At 44.6% G+C, this 20,348-nt stretch overlaps 1 pseudogene; it reads left to right on the top strand.

Annotated features, from left to right (window-relative positions):
* Nucleotides 1-214: 214 nt before the first annotated feature.
* LOC101684945 lies at nt 215-19,674 on the top strand (annotated as a pseudogene).
* Nucleotides 19,675-20,348: the final 674 nt, after the last annotated feature.

Below are 20,348 nucleotides of genomic sequence, written 5' to 3'. Positions count from 1 at the left end.
CGGTATATTCCTGCGATGGCCTATCCTTTGTATTCTGCAGGAATGCTCCATTGGACCGTCTGACTATTATTATTATTTAAACTTAAAAAAAATCCCACTATTACTAGCATTATAAAGAGTTACAAAATCAGTACCGGAATGTCTTGAAGACACTTTACCCAGCTTCCTCTAAAATTAACGCCGTGTTCCCTCAATGACTGAGTCCAAGGCTGGGATGAACCAGGAGATCAAATGCAAGGTTGCAGTTGCCTGGGAGGCGGGAGAACCTGTCTCTACAGGAAGGGTAGAGACCCCCTAAGGCTCGTGAAGTTCAAGTTGACTATGATTGCCACTGAAGTTTGCCACACTGATGCCTCTACCCCGAGGGGGGCTGATCCTGAAGGGAGTCTTCCAGGGATCCTGGGGCATGAAGGTGCAGAAATTGTGGACAGTGCTGGCAAAGTAGTCACTCAACTGCAGACAGGTGATACTGTCATTCTGCGTTACATGCTACAGTGTGGAGAATGCAAATTTTGTCTAAACCCTAAAACCTTTGCCAGAAGAGAAGTGGTACTCAGGAGAAAGGATTAAGGCCAGATGGGACTAGCAGATTTCCTTGCAAAGGAAAGACAATTCTCCATTCCCTGGGAACCAGCATGCTTTCTGAACATACAGTCGTGGCTGAGATCTCTATTGCTTAAATTGATCCTTTAGCGCCTGTGGATAAAATCTGCCTTGTGGGTTGTGGCCTTTCCGCTGCGCCATCTTTGGTCCAGGAGGATTTGCAGTGGCGGCTCTCATGGGCTATAAGGTGGGTGGTGTATCCTGAATCTTTGGTGTGGACATCAATAAAGGTAAATTCACAAGGGCCAAGGAGTTTGGAGCCTCTGAATGCATTAACCCCCAGGACTTTCTACACCCATCCAGGAAGTGCCCACTGAAAGGACTAAGAGGGGGGCACACTAGGCCTTTGAGTGTACTGGTAAGGTCAAAGTCAGAAGAGCAGCACTGGAGGTCCGCCCCCAAAGCCCAGTGTCAGCGTCCCAGTCGGAGTAGCTTCTTCCCGTGAAGAAATCGCCAAGCGCCCATTTCAGCGGGTACAATTGAAGGTATGATTAACCCTGTTTGTCGTGACTGAACCAGAAGTGCTGCAGGTGGAAAGGCAACAAGCAGGGAGAAGATTTCCCAGTTCACAGCCTCTTCGACTTTCTAGACCTTCTCCACTACTACTTCTAGAGTAACTGACTCTGGGTTATATTTTTTGTATAATTCATAAATCTCTAATCAAGGACAAGGCTAATACAGTCATAAATCTGTTTTCTGAACTCTCCTTCACATGAATAATTGCCAGCTCATCAAGGAATATTCTAACATAATAAAAGCAATTTCTGTGGAAAAGAAAAAGTTAACATTGCATATGGTTATAGTACAATCACCCCAGTGAAGAAATTGATATTAGTACAATACTATTCACCAAACTATAAACTTGATTCAGATGTTACCAGTTTTTCTACTACTGTCCTTTTACTGCTCCAGGATGCAGTGATGATGACACACAATTTGTTGTCATGTGTTCTCAGTTTCATTCAATTTGTGACAGTTTCTTAGTCTTTCCTTGACCTTGAGTCTTTCATGACCTTGAGACTTTTGTAGAGTTCTGCTTGACGATTTTGTGGAATGCCGCTTCGTTTGGCTTGTCTGATATTTTCGGATGGTTCTGGGATATTATGCTTAGGTTGAGATCATGTCTTATTGGAAACAATACCACAGAAGTGATGTTCCTTCTCATTGTATAATATCAGGTTGCATAATGTAGCTATGTCTTATTAGCGGTGATGTTAACCTTGTTAACCTCGATCTCTTGGTTAAGGGGTATCTGCCAGGTTTCTCCACTATACACTTACTATTTTTGTCTTTTTTAGTTAATAATTTCTTTTGCTGGGGAAGAGATAATTTGAGACTATGCAAATACCTTGATTTTTTAAAAAAACTTTCACCAACTAATTTTAGCATCCACGTGTGGATCTTGCCTATAGCAGTTATTACTCTGGTGTTCAAATGGTGATTTTTTTTTCCCTTCATTCCTTCTATATTACTAATTGGAATATTCTGTAAGGAAGAGTTGGTCTTTCTCCTCTATTTATTTATTTATCCAGTTGTCTACTAACATCATCATAGACTCACATGCTCTCATTTTATTCTTTGGGTTATATACTGATTTCTTTTTAAGTTCTGTTACAATTTGATGGAGGATTTTAATGAAATGAGTGAGTGAGAAAGCAAATTGATTTCCTCATGTGCTGTTACATACCTTAATTTTCTTGAAAGGAGCCAAGATAAAATCTGAATCTCAGAAATGTAAGTAAGGAATAGATAGTCTAGTGAGGTGGTTTGAAGAGCAAATCTTCTGGAATCACACTGCCCAGGTGCTTACCCTTTCTGCATTACCTTCCTCAGCTGTAAAACAAGGACATAAGCAGTACTTACCCAAAAGGAGGTAAAACAAGCTAATATATGTAGAATGTTATTGTAATACCTGAGTATATAGTAAATGCTCAATAAACATTAAAAATAAATAATTGAAGACATGGTGAACCCTGTGTGTCATGACTGAAGCAGAAAGAGTAAACCACAGGATTACTGGAAATCATATCTTAGACTGGTCCCACATCTTGCTTGTGCTTTGCTTTCTTCCTTTATGTACTCAGTAAATACACAACTCAGAATTTGTCCTAAGATTTATTCTTTAAGGGCACCTGAGTGGCTCAGCATCTGACTCTTGATTTCGCTCAGGTCATGATCTCAGGGTTGTGGGATCAAGCCTTCTGCACTCAGCACGGAGTCCGCTATGGCTTCTTTTACCCTCTCCTTCTGCCCCCCCCAGTAGCTCTTTTAATTAATTAGCTAATTAATTAATTAATTAAATCTTTACCATAAAAAAGAATTATTCTTTAAATTTTCTGAAATGGATTTGACTTTGAGCAGTTGGTAAGAGTATGGAATTAGAAACAAGCAAGCAGTTTCCTTAAATGTCTAATATCTAGACATCTATAGAAATCCCCCATCCCTGTGACAACCTCAGCCCCCAAAGCAATAAAACTTGGGTGTCTTTGTTAACAGAGCCAGTCGAGCTACCTTCTCCTGTCACCCCATCTCCTGCCAGTTTGGACTATCATGTTCCAGTCAACAAGTATTTATATGCACCAGCCTTTTGTAGTCAATCTTTTTATTCTCTTCTAGGATCCCTCACATGTCATTTGATGATGCCTTTGGTTCTCAGCATAACTTAAGGTCTGTCACTGTGACAGTGGGATCTGTCACACAAAACGTTTGAGGAAGGTTCTTCTGCGAACACTACAACCCAGCTCTTCCCTGTGCCTCAGCCCCGTCCTGCCCTCCAGGTTCTTGTACTTCTTTCTGTTCCTTGATTTCACCAAGATTTGCTGCCTCACAGCCTGTGCATCTGTGGTCCCCTCTGCCTGGAGCAACTGCCCCCCAGCTCCTCACATAGCACTTATTCATTCTCCAGATCTCAGCTTCCAACATTGCTGCTGTGAGATGCTTTCCCTCATCTCCACACCTTGTGCTTTCTCGTTGATCCTTGCTCTTGTCTTTCCTAACCCTTATTACACCGTCATTACTATTTATTTTATTTATGCGTGCCCTTTTTTGAGGCTTGCCGCCCTCCCGGAATGTCTGCTCCCTGAGGGCGGAGCCACAGAGGTTACCTGCTGTCCCCATGCTTCTTGTCCTCCTCAGTGCCGCTGCACGTGGTGCATAATGATGAATGAATGCTTCGTTGAATAAACAAACAGCCGACATCTGCAAATGAGTGTTCAATTCAATGTATTCCTTGGCCTTTCATTTAACATTCAGTGAATGCCTACTAGTGCTAAGTGCTGGGAATAAAAGTGGCTAAACCACATCCCCCTGCTCTGTTGGACACCCTAGTCTATGGGGACAGGGAAGTAGGCTGAATGCTGCCCACCCCACCTCCCTGCCCCCAGAGTTTCAGATCCAAATTTCTGGAACCTGTAAATACTACCTAACTTGGAAAATGGCTCTTTGAAGGTTCAGTCTAGGGATCTGGAGGTCAACAAGAAATGGGACTTGAAGGCATGAAAGGGAATGAACAGGCAACAACAAGAGAGTAGGATCAAGGTCAGAGCCTATACACTACTAGTACTTGAATGGGAGAAAAAATATGAATTGTGTGATGTGTGAAAGGTGTTATAGACATGAATGAGTATTCTGGAATCTTGAAGGTGTTGATGACCTCTGTAAATGCCTTTTCTTGAAAGACTTCTGGCTGTCTTAGAAACTTGAGTTGTCCCCAGGCCAACCCACCAGGAACTCGGTTGGTAACCCGTATGTCTATGCCTGCTGGCTTCCTAGGATCTGGCCTAGGGATCAGGCTGTGTCATTTGTTTAAACTGAACACCCATAACAATAACCAAACTTTTGACCAAATCACTAAGCAATTAATCCAGTGAGCACTTAATGATCTGATCCTAGTTAGCCAACAGGCTGACCATAATGAAAATCAAAATCCCTTTCTGTCACAACAATTGGACCAATCTATCATGTAGACGTTTCTTGAGATAAGCTTTTAATTTTTCAGTTATTAACAAACATCCGGTCATATTAAGCTATATAAGTCATGTTTAAAAATTAATGAGGTCAGGGCTCAGTAACCTCTTGCACCTTCATTGCCTTTTCTGGGCGTTACTGGCAGACCTGAGGCATGAGCAAGGGAGGGACAAAGAAGGAAGGAAAAACAAGGCAAGGAAAGAGGCAAGAGAAGAGGAGAAAAGCAGAGAGGAGAGCAAAGGGAGAGAAAAAGAAGAAAGAAACTATAAAGGAAGACATTTATCTGAATTTGGTCCTAAAGGTTAGGATGAAATATTTCTTTGAAAAAGAAATTTCTTTATTTATTAAAGAAAGAGAGAGAGAGATACAGAGGAAGGGGAAGAGAGAGAGGGAGAGAGAGAATCTCAAGCAGTCTCCCCACTGGCACAGAGCCCTATGTGGGGCTCAGCCCCATGACCCTGACATCATGAAGCCAAGAGTCAGAGACTTAAGCAACTGAGCCAGCCAGGCACCCCTGGCAAGAAATATTTCTAGTGATTACAGGATCCAGGCAGCAGTGAGATGTAGCAGGAAGAATGCAGTTTGATGCCAGACAAACCTGGGCTCTGAGCCCTGGCTCTGCCGTTCTTCTTGTGTGACCTTGAGCCAGGTAACCTCTCCGAGCTTTGTCTCCCTGATCCTGAGAGGTGGCTCAACAGAGAGTAAAGAGCCACGTTTCTCCAGCCGGGTTTAATTCTGCCTTGTACCTGCTGGAGGACCTTGGGCAATGTGCCTAACCTTTTAATGACTCAGTGTCCTCAGGTTCTCAAGTGGGCATAATAACAGAATCTGCTTTATCGAGTCATTGTGACTCTTAAGCAAGGTAATACTTGAAAAGCATGCAGAAGAGTGTGCTTGATAGTGTTAGTCATGAGCTATAAAGTTGTATCGGTTAGATTGAGACATATTTGTAAAAGCTCCCAGCCCAGTGCGTGGCTTATGGAGGCAATCAGAAACTGTGCATCACCTTTCCATTTCAATTCCTTAGATGTCCCAGATGGGGGAAGAATGGTGGCTTCTTAACCTCTCTTTCTCCGTCAGGGCGCATCCAAACCCACTTGGACTAGCCTCTTCGGATTCCCCAATCCACAGCCTGGTCTCACTTGGTCCTGGGCCAAACAGATGGAGCTCTGGGGGAAAGAGGGCTTTAATGGGTTGTTTTCTTTCCCAAAGCAATCTGAAGACGAGTTACACATTTCTAATATCTTCATGGTTAACTTTGCAACGGCTTCTAAACCTCAGGAGTTTGGGGTGGTCTGTGCATGCTATACTGATGAAAACAATAACCCGGAAGAGAGATCTAAGTGGACAGAAACCAAAGTCAGTACTGGTAACGCCCAAGAACTGGAAGGTCACTGCAGTGTTCACACTTGTGAGTGTGGTTTGAGTACAGAACGTGGCGTGCAAGGTCAAAGCAAGTATTTCTGACCCTTTCCTCCTAATGAATGGGGGTGTACACCACACACACATAAACACTCTTCTGTTTCACACAGTTCATTAGCTGCATGAAACCAAACCTCATGGTTAAAAAAGCAGAAACAAAAAAGGCCATCCTTTCTCTATTTAGCACAATTCTTGCAGCCCTGAAGTCAAACATCAGGCAGGCGTAAATGCTGAGTGGAGAGGCCTCTGGGAATGAATGGGGAGCGTTCCACCTGGTGATTTCACTCCCGCAATGAGAGGAGCACAAAAGAGACCTCCGTCCACTTCCTGCAGTCCTCGGGTCACCTCCACCTTCCTGTGATTTCCCACTTGCCTCTCCTGCCCTGCTCCAGGGACTGTAAGAAGCCAAAAGAGGTCCTCTGTGGAGCCAGTCAGTATAGATGACGTCATGTAAACAGTTAAGACGGTGGGTGGGGCCGGGGAGGTGGGGGAGAAGGTTCGAGCACGTGCAGCTGGCATTCAGCTACCAGAGTTGGCCACTTTCACACTTTGGAAGGGTAAAAGCTGCACAACTTTTGTACCTCCTCCTTGCCTCATTTTTCTTACCTCCAAAATAATGATATTGATAGAAACTACTGCCCAGGCTTGCTGGGAGGATGGAACGAGATGATTAAATAAGATCAAGTGATCAGCCCAGGCTCTGATTCAAACTTAGCAGTCAATGTATACATAGTTGCTCTTGTTTTCTTTTCTTGTAAGATTTTACTTATTTATTCAGGAGAGACAGAGAGAAAGAGAGAGACAGAGGGAGAAGCAGGCTCCCTGCTGAGACCAGAGCCCGACGCAGGACTTGATCCCAGGACCCAAGATCACAACCTGAGCTGAAGGCAGATGCTTAACCCACTGAGCCAACCAGTTGCTACTATTTCCAGTAGCTCAGGGCTAAGGTCAAATACCAGACCCATGGTGGAGAAGATTTTTTTGTCTGCCCTGGAGTGGATGAACGCTTTTTCCAATGTGCAGGAGAAATCACATTTGTCATAAATGCAGCAATGTGTTAATCACACTGCCTTTATCAGAATATGGCTATCTTTTTGAAGTGTTGACTGTGCCAGGTTATCCTTCATGAACTGCTGTCAAGGTCGCATGTCAATTGGCTTGGACTTACTGATTAAACGTCATTACTAAATATCTACCCTTTCTGCCCTATATGTGTAAGCCAGAGCTGCCCAAAGGGGTGTGAAGACTCCTGACGAACATTTCTAGAGATAATCCGGAGAGGAGGACTGCTAACACTTGCCAAGTCCAGACTCGGGTGTGGGAGACGGTGGGGTGTAACGCAGTCATGCCTGTATTTTTACCACCCAGCTGGTCTTGTGAAGACTTTAGCTGGGGCAACATCTCCTCTCTCTTCAGGCTGGCTTCTGCTTCTCTCCTGGTCATATCCCAAGGTCCCCTGGGGAGGATGGTGGGGGGCAAGGGGCAAATTGGTCTTGTCTTTAGGGATTTACCTCAATAGGACACACTGGCTTCTCCTTGTCCATGCTCTGAACACCACACTGAGACATAAGATACAATCAGAGGGTAAACAGAAGAAAAAGATATTTGCTGGAGGTGTGGGGGATGCAGAGAGGCAAAATTCAGGTGATACGTAGGGGTATATCATCAGAGTGAAGAGTCAGCATGCGAAGTTCATTTGCAGGGAAGGGATTAACGTTGCCCTAAAAAATGAAGGTGGGGGACACCTCCGTGTCCCAGCACACTTTCCTAAGGGCCCCGGGAGGAAGCTGGTTGTGATGGGGGCTTGGGGAGGGGGGACTCTGGCCTCTTCGGGGATAATCTGTCTATTCCGCCCAGCTCCCTGGCCTTCGGTCTTTGTCACTCTCACTTGCAGGTGCACAGAAAGACCTCGATTAATTTTTGTTGAATGAATGAAAGACCTGGGGTTTGGTGGACTCTGTATATTAAAATTCCATTTTGTATGTGTGTGCTAGCCAGAAAGCCTGGAAAGAGTGAGGCTTATTGCTAAAAATATATTCCCCCTGTCCTCCTAAGCAAAGTCTTAGAGGATCAGTGCAGAGGTAATGTATTTTTTTCTTTTTCTTTCTTTCTTAGAGAGAGAGAGGGAGAGCAAGCAGGAGCAGGAGCAGTGGAGAAAGGGGCAGAGGGAGAGGGAGAGACAATCTCACGCAGTTTCTGTGTTGACCTCGGAGCCTGAAACAGGGCTCAGTCTCACAACCCTGAGATCATGGCCTGAGCCAAAATCAAGAGTCGGATGCTTAAGGGACTGAATCAGCCAGGTGCCCCTGTGTTTTCGTTTTGTTTTGTTACTAAACCTTTCTTTCAGGGAGGTCTTGGAAGATTTGGCTCTAACTCGCCTGTAGAGGATTCATAAATGGCAAAGACACATATCGCAGACTCCCATCAGGCACATTTCCTTGTGAGGCACAGACCGAACTGGCCAAGAATGCAGTAAGCCCCACCCTGAGCCAACACCACCGAGACGGTGAGATCAGAACCCACACACAGCGAGGCAGCAGGCGAGGCCCCAGGCATTTTAGGTGCCCCCTCCAGCACCAAATGCCACCCCCACCAGATTCCATCCAGCATACATCAACCACCAACCTAGACTTAAACTTAGGAGCAGGAGGTGAACACCTAGTAGGGAATGGGAATGTGGATGTGATACAAAGGACAGGAACGGAGAAGCTAGTAAATAAATTTTAACCACTGTCCCTTCCAATGTCCAGGGACAGTAGAGCTGGAGACAGAACACTTACTCATCTAGCAATGACACGGTGTTTATTGAGGGCAGGGAAGTGTTCCTCTCACTACATGTCCCGCGATTTGCTACTTTGCTGCAGGGAAATACTGGATTGCAAAGCCGAGGGCGTGACCCATTGGCTAGTGCCTGTCTACAGCGAAGGCGTGTACCTTGTGTGGGCGAAGACTGCCGTTCATGCAGTACCGAGCACACATGTTCCTCACATGCTCAGGACATTTTACCAAATCACAGAATCCAATAAATAATTCTCCACAGCCTGCAGCTACTGCTCCCTGGATCATTCCGAAGTCTGATTTAGGGCACGCCAAAGGGAACGTGGGCTCTGACACCATTAACCACTACGCCCACGCTCCAGTCGACATGCTTCCTTTCTTGGTTTAATATGAAATTGTTCTTCCTGATTAAGGCAAAGGGCTTTTTAAAGTCTCCATTAAAAACATTTTTTTTTACACATGAATACCCATTAGTAGTTTATTATTTTCCTGCACCGAAGTAGGACCCGGAGGGTAAGGTAAGCGGCAAGGCAGGGAGAAGTGGGGGCGCTGTGCGGGACTGGGGTGTGGGGAGGGATAGGAAGGGAGGAGGGAGTGCTCTGAGTTCTGACCTCTCACGAGCTAGAGACACCCGCTGAGAAGGCAAACATGTTCCATCTAGAGGGGGAAGGGGAGGCCATTGAAATTGTAAATGACATCAAACTATCCAATATTCATCGACACATATTTGTTGATTATCCGTTATATTCCAGGCACTGTTCTAGGCCCTGGGAAATAACAGTAAGTCAGAGAGTGAAAAAATCTCTGCTCCCCTTGAGCTTCTATCCTGGTGAGGAGGGACCTGCCGTGGGTGACACAAGTAAACCAAATAGTCAGAGTGACAGAGGAACATCAGAGAGGGGGAACGCAGAGGCCAGGGTGGAGAGGATGAGGAGTGTGTGGCTGAATTGGATGGTGGGGGATGAACCTATTCATATGGTGAACTTTGAGCCCAGTGTCCAGGGCCGTGCAAGAGTGAGCCATGAGGCCATCAGTGAGGAGTGTCCCCGGCAGAGAGAAGAAAGTGTACAAAGGGTCCATGCAGAAACTGAATCACGTGCGTTAGAAAATCCTGAGTGAGAAATGATGTTTGGTGGTTCCTGTGGATGTAGTGTTTGATTAATGGGGATAAATAATTAGTTAATTAGTATATAAGCCTACAATTTAAACATTTGGCCTATAATTACCACAGAAGAAATCGATATTTGAATCTTGGACTATGGTTTAAGTAGGAAATTATGTCTTAAAATGACCTTTTCATTAGGAAAAGCTTTAACTTATTAATTAATAATTTACTGACGATTAATAATTTAATAATTTACCCAGAAGCTCTTGCATAACGTATTGATCAAACCTGATTCTTTTATATTTTAGAGGTGTCCTAGTTCATGCCTCGGGATTGCACAGGGCAAAAGTTATCGGGGCACAGCGGGCGTTTCAGGGTAATTCAACACGTGTTCTCGCACTGCCAAGGGGCGACCGAGTTTTCTGAGGCCCCCTTTATAAGACTCTTCCCACTCTCATGACCTAAGACCCTCCCAAAGTCCCCACCTCCAATCACCATCACCCTGGGGGATTAGATTTCAACACATGAATTTTAGGGGCATTCACTTTGCCCTGGAAACCATGATGAGGAGTTGGGGATATGACGGGAAGCAAAGCAAACATGATGCCTGCTTCCACAGGGCTTCCACCTCTAGGAAAATACGGGTGATAAACATGTCAGTCAATAAAGAATAAAACATAAAAGATCCGTGAAGCAAACCAACAGGGCATGGTGACAGCATAAGCACAGGCAGTCAGTCAAGTCACAGAGAGTCAAGGAGAGCCTCTCAGAGGAGGTGACAGTGAAGCAGAGATCTGTAGCAGGAGCCACTCAGGGATGCCGCCTGGAGAGAACACCCCCAGTGGAGGGAACAGTGCACACAGCGGGGCGGGGGTGGGAGGGCAGCTGTGTCCACGCGAGACCAGCATGGCCGGGGCAGGGGGCAGTCTGAGAGGAGTAACATCAACTATTTCACGAGACACGAGACCAGCAGTGCTCCTTTGGTCCAGCGATCACACAGATGCAAACTTATCTTGCCGGAGCCAAGAAGGGGATTTGCCTTTCTTTTAGGAAGAAGAGATACGGTTTATTTTTAAAGTCAGGTTAATTGGGATGTAATGGATACAATGAAATGCATGCGTTTTGATATACGTTTTTACGAGTTTTGGCAAGTACATACAGTCGCGAAGCCACTGCCGGGATCATAATACGGAATGGTTCCATCATCCAGAAAAATTCCCTTTGTAGTCACTCCCTTTTCCACCTGCCGGCTCCTGGCAACCACGGACGTGTTTCTGTCCCTATAGTTTCTGTCTCACTGAAATCACACATCACATCATGCTTTCTGCATGTGGCTTCTTTACTTAACAGATTGCATTTGGGGCTCAGATAGGTCGTTGTGTGGTTCCTTTTCCTCGTTGACTAATACTCTGTAGTGTGGATGTACCACAGTTTACACCATTCCCTAACCGGACGTGCTTGTGCTGTTTTTGTGTTTTGGCAACGAATAAAACCAGTGTTGATATCTACATCCAGTCTTTTTTTTATGTGTGCAGACATACATTTTTATTTCTCTAGGCTAAATACATAGGAGTGGCATCGCTGGGTCATATGACAGCATTTGGTTAGCTTTATAAGAAAGTGTCAAACTGTTTTTCCGAAGTGTCATTTCCGGTCTCAAGATCAGCATATAAAAGTTGCAGTTAGCGCTGGAGCAAGTCAAATTAGCACAAACGTTTTCTTGTTTGTTTAATTTTATTTATTTATTTGATGAGAGAGAGAGAGAGAGAGAGAGAGCACAAGCAGGGAGAGTGGCAGGCAGTGGGAGAGGGAGAAGCAGGTTCCCTGCTGAGCAGGGAGCGCGATACCGGGCTCAGTCCCAGGACCCTGGGAACAGGACCTGCGCTGAGGGCAGTCGTTTAACCGACTGAGCCACCCAGGTGCCCTCATTTGTTTTGTTTTAAAGGTAACTAAGACGCCCTTTCTTTTCTATCTCTCTTACTGAATTCTTAGTTCACTTCTAGATTGGATTCTGCGTTGTTTGGATATGGGTAGAGAAGGTCACGTTGACATTCTGTTGAATAACAGTAGAAGAAATTGTAACAGGATCACAGACCGAGAGCAAATGGTAGGAGCAGATGGTCTCCTGCTCTGCCTGGGGTCATCCTTGTGTCCCAGCCTGATTCGTAAGCAGGTGTGCAGCCTGGAGATGACACCCTAGGCTGCTCTGGCCACAGCTTGGGGTCAGAGCAACTCAGACTTGCGGCACAGCCCCAGGAGGCTGGAATCAACCGCCTGGACCCTGATAGAACCTGAAACTAGGGAGCGGATCCTGGAAGCTTCAGGGCTCAGCTATGCTGCTCAGGAGGCTGGAATGACAATCGTGTGACCCTCCACACACATCTGGGATGCTTTGCATGGCAGTGTCCTTCCCTAGGTCCTAAATTATCCTGTTGGAGGTGCCCTAAGAATCAAGTGGCTGCGATTATAGTTCATGTTACCTTCCACTTAGTGCTGCAGAAACAGCCTACCTGGGCGGAGTGGAATTTAGTGGATGCAGTATATATGCAATCACCATGAGTAAGAGACCAAGTGACACAGTGGTACCTGGGCCTGTTTTCTGAACACTAAATAAGGGAAGGTGGTTCCATCAATGGTTTGGGGGGACTCCTGTGTTTTTTTCTTATAATGTTTACTCGCTATTCGAAGAAAAATTGGAATTTGGGGGACATCTTGGTATCTTTTGAGGACAAGGGGACAGGATATTTAAAATAAGCAGGACAGTCCTGGAAAGTCCAGGATTAGAGCCACTTGTCCTGTTACCTTCGTAACAAAGATGGGGCTAGAGCAGGCAGACGGAGCTCCGGAGTTCAGGTCATGCTGCTTACAGGCTTGGAATCAAAGGAGCTTGGGTCCCAGTCTGGTTCTGCCTCTTCTAACACTGTGCTCTTGGGTACATTTCTTCATCTTTTAAAGCCTCCATTTTTTCATGGGGGTTAACGTGGTCATTAAGTGAGATTGTGTTTGTAGTGTTTAATGCACGGTATGATACAAGCAAGACTTCCGTTAATGATCGTGATTATGATTATTTTCTTCCTTTTGTTCCTATGCAGAGAAGGGAAGGTGAAATTTAAGACCGGATGATTTTGAAACCAAAGGTGCGGAGGAGTTTTTAAACATTTATTTTATTTTATTTAAATTCAATTAACATGTAGAGTATTATTAGTTTCGGAGGTAGGGTTCAGTGATTCATCTGTCTTGTATAATATCCAGCGTTCATGATGTCCCGTGCCCTCCTTAATGTCCGTCACCCAGTTACCCCATCCCCCCGCCTCCCGCAACCCTCAGTTTGTTTCCTATGATTAAGAGTCTCTTATGGTTTGTCTCTCTCTTTCTATGATTTTTTATTTTTCCCTCCCTTACCCTATGGTCCTCTGTTTTGTTTCTTAAATTCCACATACAAGTGAAATCATATAATTGTCTTTCTCTGATTGACTTATTTCACTTAGCATAATACTCCCTAGTTCCATCCAAATGATTGCAAAGGGCCAGATTTCATTTTTATGATGACTGCATAATATTCCATTGTGTATATATACCGCATCTTTGTTACACATTCATCTGTCAGTGGACATCTGGACTCCTTCTATAGTTTGGCTCTTGTGGACTTTACCGTGCAGAGGAATTCTTTGGTCCTATGGCAGCTTCCATATTCTCTAGTTGTTTCCCTAATTCGGCAGCTAAAGATATCTGGAAATTTCCAGCTACATTAACTTTCTATTTTTGCTGTCCAAAGGGCCACAAACTTAGTGGCTTACAACAACATAAATGTATTATGTTGCAGTTCTGTAGGTCAAAAGCCCTATTTGGGTCTCACATGGCAAAAATCAAGGGGTCGACGGGGCTCTGTTTTTTTTTTTTTTTTTTCTGGAGGTTTTATTTTTTTCTTACATGCCATGGGGAACCCGGTATGCAGCCTGAATTCACAATCCTGAGATCAAGACCTGAGATGAGATCAAGTCAGACGCTTAACCCCCTGAGCCACCAGGTGCCCCTTTTTATAGCAGTTCCAAATGAGAAACTTGTTTTCTTGCCTTTTCCAGCTTCTCGAGGCTGCCCCTGTTCCTTGACTCACGGCTCCCTTTTCCATCTTGAAAGTCAGCAATGATAGCTTGAGTCCTTCTCATGTCACGTCTCTCTGACCCACTTTTCTGTCTTCTTCATCCACTTTTAAGGACTCATGCCATTAAATTGGGCCCGTTTGGGTAATCCAGGATCATCTCCTCTCAAGAACCTTGACCTTAATCACATGGTAAAGTCCCTCTGTCATGTGAGGTCACACATTTATAGGTTCTAGGGATTAAGATGTAAACATCTTTGGAGGGAAGCATTATTCTGCTTATCTGCTTAACATACCAACAAATTCAAAATACATTCAGATGGAAAACTAAATATGAGAAGAGAGGAGATATCAGTAGGATGTATTTATAGCCTATATATTAACCCCAAACTCAGAGTAATACCTAAGGACCCATAATTAGTTTTTTTTTTAATACTTTATTTATTTATCAGAGGGGGAGAGAGCGAGCACAGGCAGACAGAATGGCAGGCAGAGGCAGAGGGAGAAGCAGGCTCCCTGCCAAGCAAGGAGCCCGATGTGGGACTTGATCCCAGGACGCTGGGATCATGACCTGAGCCGAAGGCAGCTGCTTAGCCAACTGAGCCACCCAGGCGTCCCCATAATTAGTTACTTTTTTAAAGATTTTTATTTTATTTATTTGACAGAAATCACAGTAGGCAGAGAGGCAGGCAGAGAGAGAGCTGAGCAGAGAACCCGACGCGGGGCTTGATCCCAGGACCCCAAGATCATGACCTGAGCTGAAAGCAGATGCCCAACCCACTGACCCACCCACGCGCCCCCAATAATCAGTTATTTTTAACTCAATAAGCTCCTATTAGAGAAATTTCCAACAAGAGTAATTTTGTTATATTCTATCTCCTACTCAAATAACCCAATCATTGTAATACTTAAAATGTATTCACTTGAAACAATCCTTCAAAGACAAACGCATTGGCCACTCAAGTCAAACTATAGCAAACTTGAAGATGTGTTGTGTTGTTTTCAGTAGGTCTCCGCAGAGGAAGATGGAGACACTTGTCATATAATAGCCCCTCACCATATACATGTAGACATAACTACCCACTTGTATAATTTCTGCACACAGTCATCCCCTCCACACATGCTTGTGTTATTTTTTAAAACCGAAAAAGGAGCTGTTCCCATTGACATTGTGCTTGAGTGCAATGCACTTGACCACCGTTGGAGAACGTGATCGTCCAGCTGACAGACGCGGAGAGGACTCAGCCTGTGTAGTTGATGAGGTGCGAGTAACACTTGCTTTTCTTTCCAGCAGATTAGATTATTTTTCTTTTCGCAATGGCTTTAGCAAAACTTTGGAGAAGTTCCTACTTCATTTGACAGAAACCTGAATCATTGAAAAAACAGAGGCAGGGAGGTGGGGTGGTAGTTATGGGAAGAGGCTGATGTGAGTAAACTCATTAACAAGTCCATATTTGAGGGCAAAATCATCCAGAAACACATATTATTTTTCTCATGTAGCATTCTTCACTTCTGTAAGAAAAATATATGGACGTTACTGTCCATTCGTTCCACCAGTCTATACCTTGAATCGTTTTCCCAAGAGTGATGTGTTTGAATTCATATTTTCCCCAGTACTCCCTGGGACAAAGAACCTGTATTTCCAGCCTGTCTTGTTAGAAGTGATTTGTAGACTGGGGTTAAAACACTAAATAAAGATCATAGGTACGTTAAATGAGGGTAAATAAAGCCCCTATTTTAGAAAAAAGTTTCCTATAAGAAATAAGTTTATTTTCCACTCACGTTGCCCACCAAAGGCAGATGAGATCTCTGTCTTTGACCTTGCACAGGGTCGCTGGGGATTGTGATCACATAGATTAACAGGTGTTGTAGAGAAGTGCAACTTTCTGCTGGTAAAACTTGAAGGGTTGAAATGAACTCATGAGACAAAAATATCTCCCAATAACACAGAGTTCTTTGAAGCAGTTGCCAGCTCCCAGCTCTCAGGCCATGCTTGGTACAGGCACTGCCCAAGAGATTTGAGAATGGCAGTGTTGAAGCCAACATCATGTGAGAACAGAAGCTAGAATGGAGACCAATTCATGGGGCTCCTGGGTTCTCTCATTTAATGGCTTCTGGGCCTCTCACAGCTGGCGGGGAGCCTTGTACCAGCAGATGACAGTAATCAGATGTGACCATGGGAGCAAGGCTTACTGTCCCTTCACTTCATTCCAGAATCATGCCTTAAGGCCCCAGGTACCAAGACAGTTGATTTGGCCAACTCTCAAATCACTTCCCTGCTCTAAAGCTCTGGCCTCTTCCCCCAGGGGCAGGACAGCTTGGCGGGTGTGGACCAAATGGACTTTAACATGGGTGAGGTCCATGTCCAGAGGTTCGGTATTACTCACTTAAATGATATTAAACTGGAGTTAGGGTTTGGAAAATTGAGAAGGGAGGATGGGAAAGGAGAGAAGAATGCAGACTCCAGAAAACAGAGGCACAGCCTTGAATCTGCTCTTGACTTCAAATAGGTTCTGTTTATAAAGAAGGTACACTTATGTTTCAAGGGCCGGAGTCACCCGTTGGGTCACTCAACAAGTATTCATTGAGCACCAATTTAGGGATGGACTTTGTTCTAAGCACCAGGAGCAAAACAGATGGAATTTGGGGCAAGTTTGCATTCTGGTGAAGGGAGGCAGATCACAAAGAAGTCAACAAACAACAGGGTCAAGTCACAGACTTTGGAAGGAGAAACTTGGGCTACCATCTGAATGTCAGCACAAGTTTGTTTGTTTCATTTTTTTAGATTATGGTAAAATATACATAACAAGATTTATGCAAAATGCTGGTAAAGAGCACTCCAGGAAGAGAAGAGTGAGTTTGGAGACCCTGGATTAAGAAAAATCTAGGTGGTCTTGGGGCGCCTGCGTGGCTCAGTTGGTTAAGGGCCCAACTCCTGATTTTGGCTCAGGTCATGGTCTCAGGGTCGAGAGATCGAGCCCCCAGTCAGGCTCCATGCTCAGCACAAAATCTGCTTGAGATTCTCTCCCTTTGCCTCTGCCCCCCGCCCACTTTCTCTCTCTCTCTCTCTCTCTCTCTCTACTCTCTCTTTCAAATAAACAAATAAATAAAGTCTTAAAAAAAAAAGAAAAATCCAAGTGGTCCTTGAGCAACAGAAAAGGGCCATGAGCTGGGAATCTTTTCTCCTGAGACTGTTTTATTTTGTTTCATTTTTTTAGATTGTGGTAAAATATACATAACAAGATTTAGTACTTAAAGAGTTTATTTATTTATTTATTTTTAAGTGATCTCTGCACCCAACATGGGGCTCGAACTCACAATCCTGAGATTAAGTCACACACTCTACTGACAGAGCTAGCCAGGTGCCCTCCCCTGCTCTTCTCAAGTGTACAATTCAGTGGCATCGGGTCGGTTCCCCTCATTATGCAGCCATCACCACCACCCATCTCCAGCACTCTCTCATCATTCCAAATGGAAACTACCCATTAAACACTAACTCCTGTTCCCCTGTCCCCTAGCATCCCGCAACCGCTGTTCTAGTTTTTGTCTCTATGGATTTGACTTCTCTAGGTACCCCCATGTAAGTGGAATTATACACATTTTTCCTTTTGTGTCTGGCGTACTTCAGTTCTCATGTTTTCAGGTTCATCCATCTTGTACCTTGTGTCACTCTTTAATGCTGTGTAATATTCCATTGCATGGATATTCCACATTTCTGTCTGTCCACTCTCATCTGTCAGTGGACTTTTGGGTTGCTTCTACCTTTTTGCTGTGGTAAAGAATGGTATGGACACTGGTTTTGAGACTCAGTACTTTTTAAAAAGATTTTATTTATTTGAGAGAGAGAGAGAGAAAGAGCACAAGTGGGTGTGGGGGTGCCATAGGCAGAGGGAGAAGCAGACTCTCTGCTGAGCAGAGAGCCTGATGCGGGGCTCGATCCCAGGACCTGGAAATTATGACTTGAGCTGAAGGCAGAGGCTTTAACCAACTGAGCCACCCAGGCACCCTGAGACTCAGCTTTAAGGTGAAGCACCAATGATCTCATTTAACTCTTGTGATGGCTGGATATGTGATGGAAACACACATGAATCATGTTAAAAAAAAAAAAGTGGGAAAGTGAGGTAACTGATAGTGTCTGTTCTCCATCTCTAAGATTTATACTTACATAGTTATTTTACTTATTTCTATTTATTAATTGACTTAGCATTATACATTTCAAGATATTGATTAGAAGTAACTACAAGGGGTTATCTATTGAGACTGGGGACTGCATTTTGAAATCATTGTATTTATTTTCTTTCTGCAAGTGTTCAATGTAAAGAATATAATGACACATTTTTAAAATTTATTTTTTATTTATTTTCAGCATAACAGTATTCATTGTTTTTGTACCTCACCCAATGCTCCATGCAATCCGTGCCCTCTCTAATACCCACCACCTGGCTCCTCCAACCTCCCACCCCCCCCACCACTTAAAACCCCTCAGATTGTTTTTCAGAGTCCATAGTCTCTCATGGTTCACCTCCCCTTCCAATTTCCCCCAACTCCCTTCTCTTCTCTAACTCCCCATGTCCTCCATGTGATTTGTTATGCTCCACAAATAAGTGAAACCATATGATAATAAGAGACATTTTTAAAAATAGTATAATGTGAAAAAGCACGCTGAGATGACTTGGTCTCTGAATTGTCCCCAAACTTAGCCAGAATGTTCCAGAATAAAGAATGGCTTTTATACTGATGGAGCAACAACAGAAAAGAATAGCTCTGTCCTTGCGGCTGTGTCTGTGTCTACAAAACCTTGAGTGAGTAAATACGCCGCCAGATATGTCTCCTTCAAGGTCACTGCAGTGTCTTTGGATAGTGGCTCTGAATTTCCCATCAGCCCCACTCTACCCACAATGATGGGGAGCAGTGACGGTCGTGCCCTTTTCCACATCGATGGTGGTTCTCTGAGGTATTTCTTAACAAAGAAATAAATGTAAGCACACATCTGACATTTATCTAGTAATGTGCTTTAGGAAGGAACCAAGTGATTCACTGCCTACCTCCCCCAAAATACATTTTGAAATCTTAGCTGGATTCCTTAGTTCGTCAGGTAATGCCATTAGAGCTGAAGACATTTCCTCCAAGGGAAAGTCTCCTAACTATTTTAAAATCCTGCTAGTTTTTAAAAACAATTCATACACTCTCTGTCATACAGCAAGACGTAGACATGTAGCTACCTGAAGTATTTTCACTGTAAACTTTTGTGAGACCCCACAAATGGATCACGGGGTTTTCTAGATCCAAAATCTGTCTACTCCCGGCATTTTTTTGCTGTCAAGGACTGTGTAAGAATCCCCCTGAGCTACTGTGATCCTCTTATCCACACTCTCGAGGCTTTCCAGACATTAACAAGTGGGACTGTCCTCATTAGTGAAGGACCTCCCAGCAGGGGAGAAGGTGCGAATTCTCCGTAAGAAGGTATCATCTTGCAAAGATGCTGCCGTTGGTTCTGTGAGCTGATAGGATGGGGACGCAGGGAGCAGATGGTGAGCTGGAATGGCAAGTCGCACAGAGTTTGAATTGCTGCTGCTTCTTCCCTCCCCATAAGGATGGAAACAGGTTTTTCCCTTTGCCTTTTCCCACTAGTGTCGCAGATAAGCAAAAGCTGTGGCAGCAGCAACTCCTGGCGTCCTACCGAGAACACTCCCTTCCCTGAAGGTTCCTCCCTCTCAGGATTTCTAAAAAGCTAGCAGCACACAGAGTCCCGGAATTAGCCAGATTGTCAGCGCCCTTCGGGTTTAAGCTGTGGAGTCTGCAGACACAAGGGTAGGAGGCCTGAAGGATCTCTGTTTTCAGTGATTTGCCTCCGCGGTGTTTGTACCGCTGGGAACACGCGCTGCAACTGAGTTTCCGGTGTGGCATCTAAACAAATGGGTTCCTTCCCACCCTGCCCAGTTTCCGCCTGCCTGTGTCTACATTTCCTTCAAGTGTGAGAGGGGTTTACAGCCCATGAACAACCACTGGGAATGTTGCAGTCTGGGAAAGGTGGCACTCACCCATGACACAGAAAGGCACAGTGGAAGGCTTGGGTTGACACAACGAGCAGAGGCTATGGATGCGTCCCTGATCTAACACCGTAAAGGAGACATGCTCTGGCAAGACTCCGGAGTACACGGCTCAGACTTCAAAAATCTGATCCGCCCGGCCGGTCCCCTTCCCACTTCTGTATCCCTGACCTCCACCCCCAAACTTAAGACCTATCATGCCCTCCTTCACAAAGTGAAGACCCAACTCCTTAGCAGGCATAAAACACATCATGCTTTCCCTTGATCTAGACTCTGTCTACCTTCCCAGGCCCAGCTTTAGTTCTCTCCCTCCCTGACCCCATGT

The sequence above is a fragment of the Mustela putorius genome, unplaced genomic scaffold (assembly GCF_011764305.1).
Source record: "Mustela putorius furo isolate JIRA1106 unplaced genomic scaffold, ASM1176430v1.1 tig00003845_pilon_pilon_pilon, whole genome shotgun sequence".
Taxonomy (NCBI): Eukaryota; Metazoa; Chordata; class Mammalia; order Carnivora; family Mustelidae; genus Mustela; species Mustela putorius.
The sequence above is the reverse complement of the archived record's forward strand: the minus strand, read 5'-3'. Positions and strand labels throughout refer to the sequence as shown.